At 32.0% G+C, this 14365-nt stretch overlaps 1 protein-coding gene and 1 long non-coding RNA gene across 3 annotated transcripts in view; both read left to right on the plus strand.

The window, feature by feature from the left end:
• LOC130897507 (arrestin domain-containing protein 2-like) overlaps positions 1 to 14365 on the plus strand; it is a 295987-nt gene that overhangs the window by 159822 nt on the left and 121800 nt on the right. The gene's annotated exons all lie outside the window — the stretch shown is intronic.
• LOC130897512 (uncharacterized) lies at positions 665 to 1215 on the plus strand. Its single transcript, XR_009059719.1, has 2 exons — positions 665 to 879; positions 1017 to 1215. It is a non-coding gene; the product is annotated as an uncharacterized LOC130897512 (long non-coding RNA).

Genomic DNA, 14365 nt, shown 5'->3' on the forward strand with positions numbered 1-14365 from the left:
AGCTCACTTTTCAATATCTGAAGCATTTGTAACTTTTGTTTTCAAAAATGAACACAGAACTGTACAAAATAGGGATTTAGTGAAAGTTCATTTTCCACAAGTTTTTCAATGATCCTGTACCTAATATCTTCAGTTTATGAAGTTATAACTCTTAAATAAAGAGGAATATGAAAAAAGGTCCGTATTAAAAAGATTTGTTTGAACATATTAACCTAAGAGGCTTTTAAAGTTTTCTGCAAATAGTGAATAGTTGAAAAGTTACTGTCAATATAATGCAAAATTATCGCTTTTCTCACTTTATCGGTCATTACTTGTTTCCCCCATGACATAGAAACATTTCAAAGCAGCTTATTTTAAACGTTGAATTTTAAGCTTCAAAATAAAGTAATAATTGGAAATGTTTTAATATTTCGCCCAGTATGGATGTTATTATATTTCCCAAACTAGTGAAGATTATACCTAAAAATCAAGTTCTAATTATTCTATAATTATTTTTCTAACATAAATCTCGCAAGAATAATTCTGACACAACAAACGATTAAACTTATCAAATTTATCATTGTTTCATAAATTTAAAAATAGATATTCATAAGTTACAATAAAACAATGAAATAAGACCATAAAAATTGGATTTGAGATAAATAAAACTATTTTAGTTCCAAAAAAAGTAGGCTCGCTGTACCCACAGATTGGTAATTCCATATAATGTAATACAAAATACTGCATATGTGAAAAGTCAATATTTTTGTGCCCTTTCTTTTTGTAAATATAACAGAAAACACACGCGTAAAAACGATTATGGTACGAAAATAGATGGAAAATACATATTGGTACTTAAATATTTGTCGTAACTTTCGTCGCAACAAGTTTTACAAAAAGGTAAGGTGCAATAGAATAATGGAATGATAAATATATTTTAATATTGATATATTTTAATATTAATATATTTTGATATTAATATATTTTAATATTAATATATTTTAATATTAATATATTTTAATATTAATATATTTTAGAGACCATAAAGAAGTTATCACGGACGCGCACTTTAGCATCTGATGGCGCAGTTTAAAACTTGTGTAACTTTACAACTAAGATTCAAAAACATAATTGGAAATGGTAGAAATGTTCGTATGTATTTATTAGCACTTTAAGCTACTATGAGGTGCATCTCGATTTTTTAAATTTATGTACCATTAAAACACTTATAACCAATTTACTGTGCTTTTTTTATGACAATTTGTCCATCAAACTTCTGTTACTTTTTTACAAATGATATTCAAAAAGTCTATTACATATCATTTTGTACCTTAAACTTCAACATGTAAAATGAGCTGCTTCAAATCTTTCAACGTCATGTAGGAACCAAGTATTGACCGATAAAGTAAGGAAAAACGTCAATTATGCAAAAATTTTACATTATATTAACAACTTTTCAAATATTGATTTTTTGTAAAAAACTTGGATATATTTTTTATAGATCTTTTTAAAACAAATCTTTTTTATTCGAACCTTTTCTTCATATCTCTCTTTGCTTAAGAGTTATAGGTTTATAAACAATTGAATTGTTTATAATAAATTTCTCGACCGTTTGGGCTCGGCACCCTCTAAAAATAGATTTTGCGCATCAAAAGACATAGGAAAACGCTTTAAAACTGAGAAGATACCCCGTAGCTGCCAATAAATTGTGGAAAATGAAATCTCAATAAACCCTTTTTTCCAGTTTTGGGTTTATTTTTGAAAACAGAAAAGTTATAAGTGCATCAGATATTGAAAAGTGAGCTTATTTTGATAAATCTTGTTTTTCAAATATCCTTAATAACACTAAACTAAAGGAGCTAAGATATTGACGATAACTTTTTAAATACTGATTTATTGCAAAAAACTGTGGAGATTTTTTTTGTAGATCTTTTTAAAACAATTCTTTTTTACTTGAAACTTTTTTTCATATCTCTCTTTGTTTAAGACTTATAGCTTTATTAAATTATCTATAACAAATTACTCGACCAGATATGGGCATCGCTGAGTATTAAACAGCGATGGGACACCCTAGCTGCCGTTCCAACGTAAAGTTGATTAGTATTTTCAGCATTGGTGTCACTTCTTTTTTCACATATATCCCCGAAAACTCGGTTAATAACATCCCTGTTTACTGAATGTATGTATTTGATGTCAATGAGAAGGTACTTCACATTAAATTTTTTATTTTCTTGGTCCAATAGAATGAAATTCATTACCGTCATATACAATTTCGTAGGACATTTACTGCTCTATAAAAAAGGTGTCTCACATTTTTATCGTAGACCTCACTATCCAAAAAATATTGAAAGTCAAAGTTTGATAATATCAAGAAAAATTGTACAGTCTGTAGACCACAGGCAGTTTCTTAAGAAACCGAAAAAAAATTGAATTTGACGTAGACTATTGTAAAGCTGCACCTTTATTCCCGTCTAAAGATCCCTCCCCAGGAGGTGAATAATTTATGTTAAGCTCAATTGATTGAACTATTTCCAAACATGAACATCAATGAAAACTCCTAAAAACCATGAACATATTTGTTAGTTTATATGATTTTTATACTCCAGATCGGTACTCCTGACAGACATAGACCATCTAAGTCGTAAGATAAATTTCAAAAAATTTAGTTGTCTTGAACCTTGATTAGAATAAGGCGGAGGTTTCCCAAATTATTACTAGGTTTGGTGAAACTAGATTAAATTTTCGAATATTCTTGCAAGATTTATACTTAATGCCTCCAGCTTCATTTTTCTTATCTTATAAAAATACAAGGTGAAAAATGGATCCATAACTCAGCTAGTTGAGACATTTTCAAGGTTTCTGGTTTAATTTATTAATTATTCTTTTTAAATTTCCAAGAAATCTACCCATCCTTTGACTCGCAGATAATTTGGTACTCTGGCGAGAACAAACTTGACTTGACTATCTAACATAATTGAACGACCACTCGAGAGTTTTGATCTATTTAATTATTGCGAAAAGTGCTTGTCAATTAACGTCGTGAATTATTAACATATGATAATAATCTTAGTCAATCCTAGACATTATATGATAAATTTTTCATGTATTCAGATAACTGTTTGATTATATATGCGAGGAATATCTAAAAAGGTACAGACCTCTGTCTGTCAGGATGTTTAATACATGTTTATATTTAAATATTTGAGCATGCATTTAGACATTATCACTGAAATTTTAGTTCAGATTATGGGAAAACTTGTTCCTTTATTAGGTTGAAAACTTGTTAGACCATCCCCGTATTTTTAAGTAATAATCCCTATTTCTAGATAGCATCCATTGAGAAGAAAAATAAGAGGAGATTCCACAGATTTGAGAGTCTCCATGTGTAATTGAGGCTCATAAGTAATTTTCGATGTGAAATACATATATTTATAATGCAATCCGCTATTAATTCTGAAAACAAAAATAAAACTATACAATATACCGAAATTGGAATTCCCTTCCATCAAAAGACGTTTCTAGAGAACTAAAACTATGTTTAAATTTAACAACGGCCTATATTAATCCTCAACATGATATACCCTGTAAATTAGGAAGAATTGAGAATTTTCTTATAATCATGAAAAAAAAGTATTTGAATATTTATTGAATGTAGTGAAAGTTTATAACCAAATACCTCACATTTCATTGTTTTGCATACTTAGTTAATTCAATGAATTTGTCTTACATCGCCCGCATGTTTACATTTCTTTTTTCATGTATTTATAATTTATAACCAAATAAAAGTATTAGTTTTATTATAAAAAAAATTAACATATTAATTTACATTTTCAAACAAGAATTTCAAATATCGTAACTACATTGATAGAATATTGGCCATATCACTTGTTCCGTGATTGGGTAGATAATAGCGATTTCAAGAAATCGCCAGGTTATGACCTAAGCTGAGTCTAAGATATGTAATTATGTATGAAAGTGATCATGGTATCTAACCTAGGGAAACCAGAAGACGCACTGACGTCATACAGACTTATTTCACTATAGCACATTATTTCTAAATTCATCCAGTATATATATATATATATATATATATATATATATATATATATATATATATATATATAATCAATTTCTTATTTTTATTTCTTAGAACTTTTGATATATTAATGCATCTAAATGTTCTGGATTTTAGGTCTCTTCTGTTTTACAATTAGTTTTTTTTTCTGATAATTTTTAAAAGAAAAATAAATTTTGACGTTTCGATTTTCTTTAAGTATCAAAATATGATATTGACACTGACAATTTGTTTATTTTTATTGATTTATAGATCACCTTCATCATGAATATCAAAATAAAGATGAAATCAACTTTGTTATAATAAGAAAAATTAATTTTTCCTATATCTCAAATATATAGCAGTAATCAATTAAATTATTTGTAGTTTTATTAGAACTGGTCACGTAACAATCCTTGTTGGGTGCGTGAAGCCCACAGGCGTCTCTTTTTCATTGAAAGTAACTTAAATGGTCCGGCGAATTTAGATTTATTGGAAAATAGTATTATACCTGAGTTGGCTCGGATATTTCCAAATCCAAGTAAGTATTTTCAATTAAATTTTCAGACAATAACAATATCCCAAACGACAATATTTGGCTACAATAAAATTGTGCTCCAGCTCACTATGCGTTTGTGTTGAGGTAATACCTAAATAATATGTTTCCCAGAAGATGATTTTGGGAGGCGTGATTTTATCGAATGGCTCCCGCGATCACTCGACATGAATCTTTTAGACTATTTCCAGTGGAGTCACTTAAGAACCATCGTTTATAAAACAAAACCTGCCAATATTTAGGAATTAAAAGATAGGATTACAGAGATAAGAAGAATTGAGCAGTCAGGGATGCTGCAAAGATTAGTGTTCAGTTGTTCAGGTTTTCCGCTCCATGATTTGAATAAATATTTTACTGCACCAGTTTCGTTAAAGTTTTTACTAACTTACTGACACTAGACCTTGTTATGAGATTTATATTAGCACATAAATTATCAAAGTATATTCAAATTAAACAAGTTTATTCATTTGTAGCCATCTCAATCCCTCTTCTGTAAGTCTTCCTTACATGCATTTAACCATTTTCTACGAGGACGCCCTCTTTTTTCTTTTGCACCTTCTTGACTTGCTAAGGCTTTTTTCACCCACCTGTTTTCTTCCATTCTAACTATATACCCCACCCAACGCAATCTTTTGCAATTACTAAATAGCCGATCTCTTCCTGACCATATAATCAATTTCTGCATTCGTTTTTCTCTCTCCCATGCATTTAGCCTGTTTTTCTCTTTCTTATTCATGATCCAGCATCCAGTAGGTTGTATAACTGTCCTGTAAATTATTAACTTCGTCACCCCTAACATATCTTTGGATCTTAATAGGTTTCCTAGAACAATAACTTTTTTGTCGAATTCTTTCACTCCGTCTCCTTTACTTGTTACGGTCCCTCCCAGGGTTTCAAACTCTTGCACTCTATGGAACCGAAACTCCTTGTATTAGCCTGTTTTTATTTGGTTTTCACTAAAAAAGTCGTTACCCATTTCCATTCACTTGGAATTATGTTTGTTGACACGTAGGCCAGATCTTTTTTATGTTTTGTTAATTGGGCTTTATAGAGAAATATTTGAAGAAGAGTCCAGGCGTATTCTGAAGATTCTGGAGTATTGGGCAAATCTACAAAATGCAAATGTTCTTTCTACTAATATATCTAGAAGACTTCTATATAGAACATGATGAATGATGTTTTATACTTGCAGCAATTCAACGCAAACAATTGTAAAACCAAAATAATCTGACCTGGTATAACCACAATAGAAAAGTGGTGTCTAGTGCATTTGTATCATTTTATAAGAGTGTCAAATTGAAATTATCCTCAGTCAAATTGAGAAGACGATAATATTGATGAAGTAGTCCCGATAAATGGAAGTGCTGCAAGCGAACTTGTTGTTCATGTAGAGTAGTAGACTATAGAGCACTTGCCGTGGTAGTATCGGTGAAACAGAGTCAGGTGATCTTTTTTCTATGCTCAAAGCTGTCCAAGATTCTGGTCATCTCTGGATAGCCTATAAGTCGAACTGCTCTCTTCTGTATTGAGACCAGCATCTTCTGGCTATGCTTGAGAGCCGAGCTCCAAATGTGCCACCAATATTCCAAAGATGGACTAATCTGGGCCTTAAAGAGGGTTAGAAGCTTTTACAGGGTATACAGGCCACGTGATTATGCCAGAGCTTCCAACCTCAACACCCAACAACGATTGCTACTTAAGTTTTCAGACATGGCAACACTGATGTGATTAAATCAAATATGACATAGCCATCTTAAATTTTAACATTTTTAATGATAAATGTACTTAGAACATTCATTTTGCTAAAAAATAGAATTATATAGCGTGCCATTTTCGACGTAGATTGAACCGCTCGTTTTCCGAATTTAATCGTAAGGACACTTTGCTGCAGGACGTATTTTGTGAAGATCGTCCAAAATCGGCTGTTGTGCCAGAAAACATCGATGTTGTGCGTAAACTGATCTTGCAAGATCGTCATGTGATATACCGTGAGATTGTAGCATACCTGGGTATTAGTTCCACTCGTATACATTCAATATTGTATGAATATTTGGCTGCAAGAAAATTTTTCGCGTTGGATACCGCTCAAGTCGATTGATTATTTAAAAGACGTCTATAGGATCGTGACAAACGACGAATTATGCATATGAACCCGAAACTAAAAAACAATCAACTGTATGGGTCTTTTAAAACGAGCCAAATCCAACAAAAGTTGTTCGCGCACGCAGCATTTTGAAGCAAATGGTCGTCTGTCTTTTCGGAAGCTTATTATATGTCTAATCTAACAATGTCATATCTAAATTGGGACACCCCGAATACATTATTATTGTAAGAATAAAATCAGGATTGGCAATTCTTACCGATAGACCCGAGCATTTTTTTCAAAAAAATTATATTCAACCCGTTATTATTCCAAATTATACACATATTTACAAACACGAAATGGTGTGGGTGAAAATCTTACAAGATCATACGAAGAATTACGTTTAAATTGCGTCTACTTCCTCGTATCAGTCACTTTCTCAAACACCTCCTTAATTCTAATAGATTTGAAATCGTTTGTATTATATTCTGAAACATACTCGTAGTACATCTTCTCTAACAAGATTATAAATACAACTAAATATTTATAGACAATTTCCTTGTTTGTTTTTTTTTGCATGGCGGTAACTTATGCAATTTATCAATGCATTTGAAAGTCTTACCAGAGACTGCAAATGATGATTTAACTCAATATTATGTAATTGAGAGGCGTACATCAGGACTAATACTTCAAGAACGAATGTGAAATAAAAGATAAACGGAATATATGAGAAGAGAAAATAATAAAACCTAAGCTATAGTAAACACCAGACTTCCTTTGAATATATCAGTTGAAAAAATTAAATTTTTTCTTCAGATTGTTAGGAAATTTATTAATGATACGGTATTATTGAAATAACACAAGTTTTCCATAATCTACATTTATATTCATCTTAACTCGTTGATTGAATTTTAAACTGAATGTTAATGTTGGCGATAGCTTACTCAAATTTATAGTTTACTCAAATTGATTTTTTGAAATAAATTTTAATCCTTTGGAGACTGCGCAGCTTGGAAGCTGAATAGAATATAATCTAAAAATGGTTCAAAGCCTTGCATAAATGTATTGATCTTAATGAAGAATATTTTGAAAAACGAAAAAGCCATAAATATTTGTTTTTGTTTGTCTATCTCAAAACTTACGTAGCATCCCTTAAATTAAGCCAAATATTTGATTTATAAATAATACAATTATATAATAATAACGACCCAACTACTTTAATTGAAAAAAAAATAAATTATACTTATTCTCATATGGATTTATTGGTATAAATTAAAAGATAAGAAACAAGATTTTACATTTTAGACACAACATTGTTTAAATGACGGCCATCACGTTGACGGCACTCCTCAAACCATTTGCGTATATTTTCAAAAACTTTTTGAAGAAGTGGTTGAGAAATACTCCTGATAATTTCTTTAATATTGTTTCTTAAATCTGTTAAATTTCGTGAATTATTCTTGTATAACACGCTCTTTAGATAGCCACACAAGAAAAAAATAAGGTGGGGTCAAGTCAGGTCTCCGAGAGGACCATTCAATATCACCTCTTCGTGAAATCACCTTTTCTGGGAACATTTCCAGCAATGCAGCTGAAGAATTGTCAGTGGCGTGCGATGTGGCCCTATCCTGTTGGAACTATGTCAGCCGGTTATATTGCTCGCATTGTTGCAGTTGAGGCCCGAAAAAATTGCGCAACATGTCGACATAGCGTGCAGTTGTTACAGTCACTGCATGTCCTCTGTTATCTTCATAAAAGTGGGACCCAATAATGCAGTTCGTTGATATAGACCACACGGTGACTTTTGGGCGTTTATCTAAGGACTGTGAATTCTTTTCTCCCCCAAAACGATAATTTTGGTGATTTATGTATCCATTCAAATGAAAATGAGCCTCATCGCTGAAGAATATGTTGTTGAAATTGTTAAATTTCTCCAACATGTTATCATTTTCATATAGAGCTTGCACAATCTGAATTTTATAGACATTTAGGTGTAAATCAGATCACGTTATGCGGTGAATTGTCGCTCGTGATAATCCCAGTTGAGACTCACGCTTTCTGACGCTGAGTCGAGGCTGTCGGCTTACAAAATCTGCTACTGACTGTATGTTTCCAGGTGTTCTTGCTGTCCTTGTACGGCCGTAATGAATTTCGTCAATAGTGTTTCCAGTAGTATTGAATGTCTGGATTCAAGCTAAAATTCTTGCATTGCTTGGAGCTTCCGCAATGCTGCGCAATCGATAATGTAACCGATACAACCGTGGAACTCGAATAAGTCATCGATTATTTTCGAAATAGGCGCGCACGCAAATCAAGCGTTGTTCTCTCGTGCACGGCATAATGGCAACTAAGAATTTAAGAAACGCGCTTTTCTCACTCACTCTTGTAATAGTTGAGACACCCTGTATAAATAAAGTTGATACGATTAATTTCACTTAGGGACCATTTTCTTCTACTATACTCAATTTTATCTCAGATACAAAGATATTCCACAATGAACAAAAATGCTTTCAAATTTTGCTCTCAGTTCAAATATTCTCGGGAATTTGGAGTTATGGGAACAAATTACATGACACCGGTAGAATGTTGAATAGCATTCTCACAATTATCTTTTCATTTTTAGATTACATTCTAATCAGTCTCCGAGCTGTAAAGTCTATAAAGGATTTGAATTTAGTTTTAAAAATTAGTTTGAATACACAATAAATTTAATTTTAGCTATCGCGCACATTAACATTCAGTTTGAAATTCAACAGGTAAAGATGAATATCGATGTGAATGCGGCGTGAAAAATGTAACAAAACCATCACTCCTGAAAACCAAGCCGAACGCGAAAGAAAACTTTTTGTCATAACCCTATAACCCCTGCTACTCCACACTCTTTGGACCTGGTGGATTTCGACGTGATGAAGCAGAAAGTTATGTGTACAAAAAAATGATCCAGACTTATTTCTTATATATATAAAAATTAAGTTTTATGACTTATTAAAGACTAAAATGTATTTTTTTGTATGTAATATTATTACAACATTCAAAATTGACCGGTCTAAGTTGCTCTTATGAAACGGTGGCAACAGGCGACCAATTGCTTCGAAGTGCTTCAAGCGCGAACAACTTGTTGGATTTGGCTCTTCATGAAAGACCCATACAGTCGATTGTTTAGTTTCGGGTTCATATGCATAGATCCATGATTTTCCGTTTGTCACGATCTTATAGGCGTGACCGAATTTTTTCAGCATTTCTTTGCACCAAGCATCACGTTTTTTTTTGAGCAATTGACATAACGAATTGATCGGCATACTACTATCGATTTAATCTACGTCTAAAGTCATAAAAAACCATCTCACGAAAATGATTTAATTCCATTTTTTGACCAAGATGAATATTTCAAGTATCTGTAAACAACTCAAATAACACTTAAGTGACACGTTCTGAGTAAATTCATAAGTAAAAATATCAAACTATATGATGGCAGCTTTTGTTCAGTCTATTTTGCCAGTTTATCAGGAATTGTGTCTGACATTAGGATATAATGTGGTGATTTCTTGAAATTGTTATTATCTTTAATCATCTTGAGCTACTTCGGTGTTGCTCGCCTTATATCTGCTGATTCTCGTATACATCTGTAAATCTATAAACAAATCAAATAGCACTCCTATGACAACACTTTCTGAGTACTTTCACTATTAAAAATGTTTAACTGTATGATGGCAATGTCAGATTTTACATATTTACATCAGTGTTGCCATATCTCGAAACTTGAGCAGCACCCTTCGTATCAAGCCTCAAAATTTTAGTTGAGGAGAGGGTTTTTGTCCAAAATAGAGCACAAAGAATAAAAAATACATTGATACAAGTAAAAATTCAAGTTTTTGAGTACTGTAAGAGTACCTCAAAATTCAAAACAAATTGTTTATCGGAATGTCGGATTCCATCACAAACAAACGAACAATGAAACAAAGTGAATAAAAGAATGTAATAACTATATCAATAAGATATATATTTCGACGAAAAAAGTTGACTATTTGTGTACTTATTACATCAGATAATTAGGTAGTATCTTGATTTACAAATAGTCCAAATTGTAAAGAACACAAAATTCGAAGTCACATACCTCACAATGAATTTTTTGAATAAATCGCTTCCATGTACTTGACAATCGGAGAAAAAATAATATTTACATTGTGTTCATGAAGTGATTCATCAGATTTATGTTAGGTTTAACGAAAAGCTTCTTTTATGGCTTTCTCCAACGTTTGTTTTTTTATTGTAGTTACTAACCATATTTAACCCAATAAAAAAATTAATCGTCTCTAATAAAATAATTGAATGGTACGGGAAAAAACAGACATGTCACTTTTTATTCGAAATTTAGGTATAGACGCCATTAAATTCTACGATTAGAAATGCTTGGTTTAGAACAGTCAAAAAGTAAATAAATCAGCATAGTCCTGAAATAATTAATATCAATCTGTGGCCTAAAGGGAAAGAAAGAGCTTTGTCCAAGTGTTCAGGTAAATAACCAGCGACGTCAAATAAAATGACACATTATTTTTAACGTGTTTCAACAATTCATACAGTATTCTGAAGGTCAGTAAACGTTTAGGTTGTTGTTGTTTTTGTGCGTGTGTGCGATAATATTACATCGAACGGTTATGGCTAACAGTGAATCAGATGAGTCCATCCAAAACATAATTATGGATACAAAAAAAAAGAAAGAGAACCGGGGGACTTGTCAGATTATCGATACATGAACCTGGACCACCTTGTAATTGAGTAAGATTGAAGTGTTTTTTTTGTGAGTGCTTTCCCGTGATGAACATAAATTAATTTGTAGCTAAACTAATTACGGTGGTACCTGTCAAACAAAGAAGGCCGCGTAAAAATGAATCCAACTTGTACAAAGCGCAATCTATAGAAAACTAAACGGCTTAACAAGGCGTTTGGTAGTTCAAAGGATACCAAAAAGACCTATTTACCCGAAGTCTCGTATGAAACATACAGAACCTTTTTTAACAACGAGTTTAATATTGCATTTGGGTATCCATGAACTGATACTTGCCCAACATGCGACGAATTTCAAATTGAGGTTGAGATGACTGCTGAAAAGGATAAGATTAGAAAATTAACTATAATGAATGATCTGCATTAAAGAAATGCTGAGGCGTTCTATTTTCGACAAATGGGAACAAAAAGAGATGCAAAAAACTAATAAAAAAAGAAGACATCTGCAAAAAATATTTTCATCTCGAAAATTGCCACAAATGACGTATATTATAAACGGCAGTTATCTATGTATGCTTTTAACGTTTATTAGAAAGAAGTTATTAGAAATTCTCGCTGCAAACCATCGCCTTTCATCGTTTTGAGTGTTTCACAAAACATTAATTTGGATTGGAAATCTTTTTTGGACTCAATATACATACAAAAATGTCCATTTGAAATCCAAGTCTTAAAGGAAATAGTGGCTAAATCTGGACATGACCGTCTTATTTACAACTGCTCCACCTACAACGGCCCTATCTGGAATAATGAGAAAACGTTCTGACACAAACGCAGGATTGAAAAGTGGGGAGTTTATGCTACCTCCTCCCGCTGCCTAAGTTTGTAGACCTCATGCGGCTTTGTAATCCAAGAGCATAGACATTTTTCAAAAGCCTGGCACATATCTAGCAAGTGAGTTTGAAGTGTTTAAGCCGAGCCCCAGTGGACAAACATTGTTTGCCAAACATTTGTCGAAAATTCCGACAAACTTTTTTGTTTGACAAACAATGTTAGCCGGTGTTTTTGGTGTGGACACTATCCCAACAAACGTCAGTGACTTCCCCTACCACCTATTTGGCTTGTTTTAGTGTATTTTGAAGTGGTTTTCCGACGTAATTTTTGGATATAAACATCATTATTTGTATTTTTTATTGAAAATATTCAGTGGAAAAGTGTGTGTGTGGTAAGTGAGTGAAGAGTTTTGGAACCAGGAGAATTTGATAAGGTTAATTAACTTTTACGAAGGTGAACCTTTATTGTGGGACCCTAATAATGATGATTATAAAAACAAAATGAAAAGAAGAGATGCATTAGATGACATTGCAAAAAGAAATAATGAAACTCTTCTAGTGCAATATAGACGAGAGAGGAAGTTACTAGCAACAAATTGTAAATCCGGGATGGGAGCCACAGAAAAAAAGAAGCTTTGGTGGAGATTAACTTATTTTAATTTTTTGGCTGACATCAACACCACGGGAAACTTTTTTTGTTTCAGATAACGGAGCTGATTTCGACCCTGGAAAACATGAACTTCGTTTGATTTTTTAGGGCAACAAATTCGTTAAAAGATTTTTTAAAGCTTTAGTACTGTATTCATAATATTTTGCTATAATGTAATTTTATTTTTCTGGAGGCATTTTTATTATTTCTAATTGTAGAATAAAAATATTTCCTTTTCAACATTTAATTGGTATTTACTCAGTTTGAGAATAAAGTGACCTTTCTGCTTTTTTCCCTGCACCCTTCAATGAATACCTAGTCTTTTTTGAGAAATGCATTGCGACATGGGATATGGGCACGCTATATAGGTGTCATCTATGCGGAATGGTTCATACTGATATAAAATAGATATCTTAAGTATATTCTAGTCATTTTTTTATCATGATTACGAAAAAAAAAACAACCATTTAAGCACTTACCCCACTTATCTTAAACTATAAATCCGGTATGCCAGCTATTCTGCCCAGCCCTGTATATATTATAAATTATTATTCTGTCGTAGTTTGTCCCAATCAATTGATTCTCGCGATCACTAAATTTATTATTCGCGAAAAAAAATGCTGATTTTTCAATTCCTTACTAATTTTACGACAATTATAATATACCTATGAACTCCATGTCAACAGTATTAGAAAGTTAATGCCGTACGTTATACAAGTCCAACTTCCTTCACCCTATCTGCTTATTGTTATCGATTTCTAAAGTATTGTTGATAGATCACAGAGCCTATAATATTCAACAATAAATTTCTCCGATGATTGAAACAGTATTTGTAAGAGAGAATTGAATAATAAGCTGAATTCCCATTTTAATGAATCCGCAATCAATTTAACCTGCTTTCGCGGCTCTGCTCATCATTATTGTAAATACCCAGTACTAATTATCATTAATGGACATTGCTTGAAGAAATACGCAATAAAACGCATTCCAAACTACATATTAAGAAAATTGAAAGTGAAATTTCAACAGCACAAAATTTAAACATGTTTTTTTCAAATTTCAAGTAGTTTCGTATTTGTTGAAAAGTTGAAAGTATACATCAAACAATAAACGTGAAATGGAGAGTGCATGTTTGAAGACGGGTTGCGTGGGAGGTTGAAGGTCAAGGCGTGTATAGGGCTGACAATATATTGATGATATTCAAATTTTTTATTGATGTAACTTTTCTCATTGGTGAAAGGTGTTTTTTAGTCTGAATTGAAAAAGAGGTTATAGCAATCGTATATAATGAACATTTAATTATATATTTTTATGAATAAGTTCCATTTGCATATGGACATAAAAAATAAGCATATGAACAATGAAGAAGAAGACGAAAAATGTTTTAATGCCAAAAAATTTTTTACCATTGGTAGATAAGAATTTGTGAATAACTATAGAACAAACACACAAATAACTAAATAAATTGGTGGGAGAAGTATTTCAATTG

This window comes from Diorhabda carinulata, chromosome 8 (genome assembly GCF_026250575.1).
Source record: "Diorhabda carinulata isolate Delta chromosome 8, icDioCari1.1, whole genome shotgun sequence".
NCBI lineage: Eukaryota > Metazoa > Arthropoda > Insecta > Coleoptera > Chrysomelidae > Diorhabda > Diorhabda carinulata.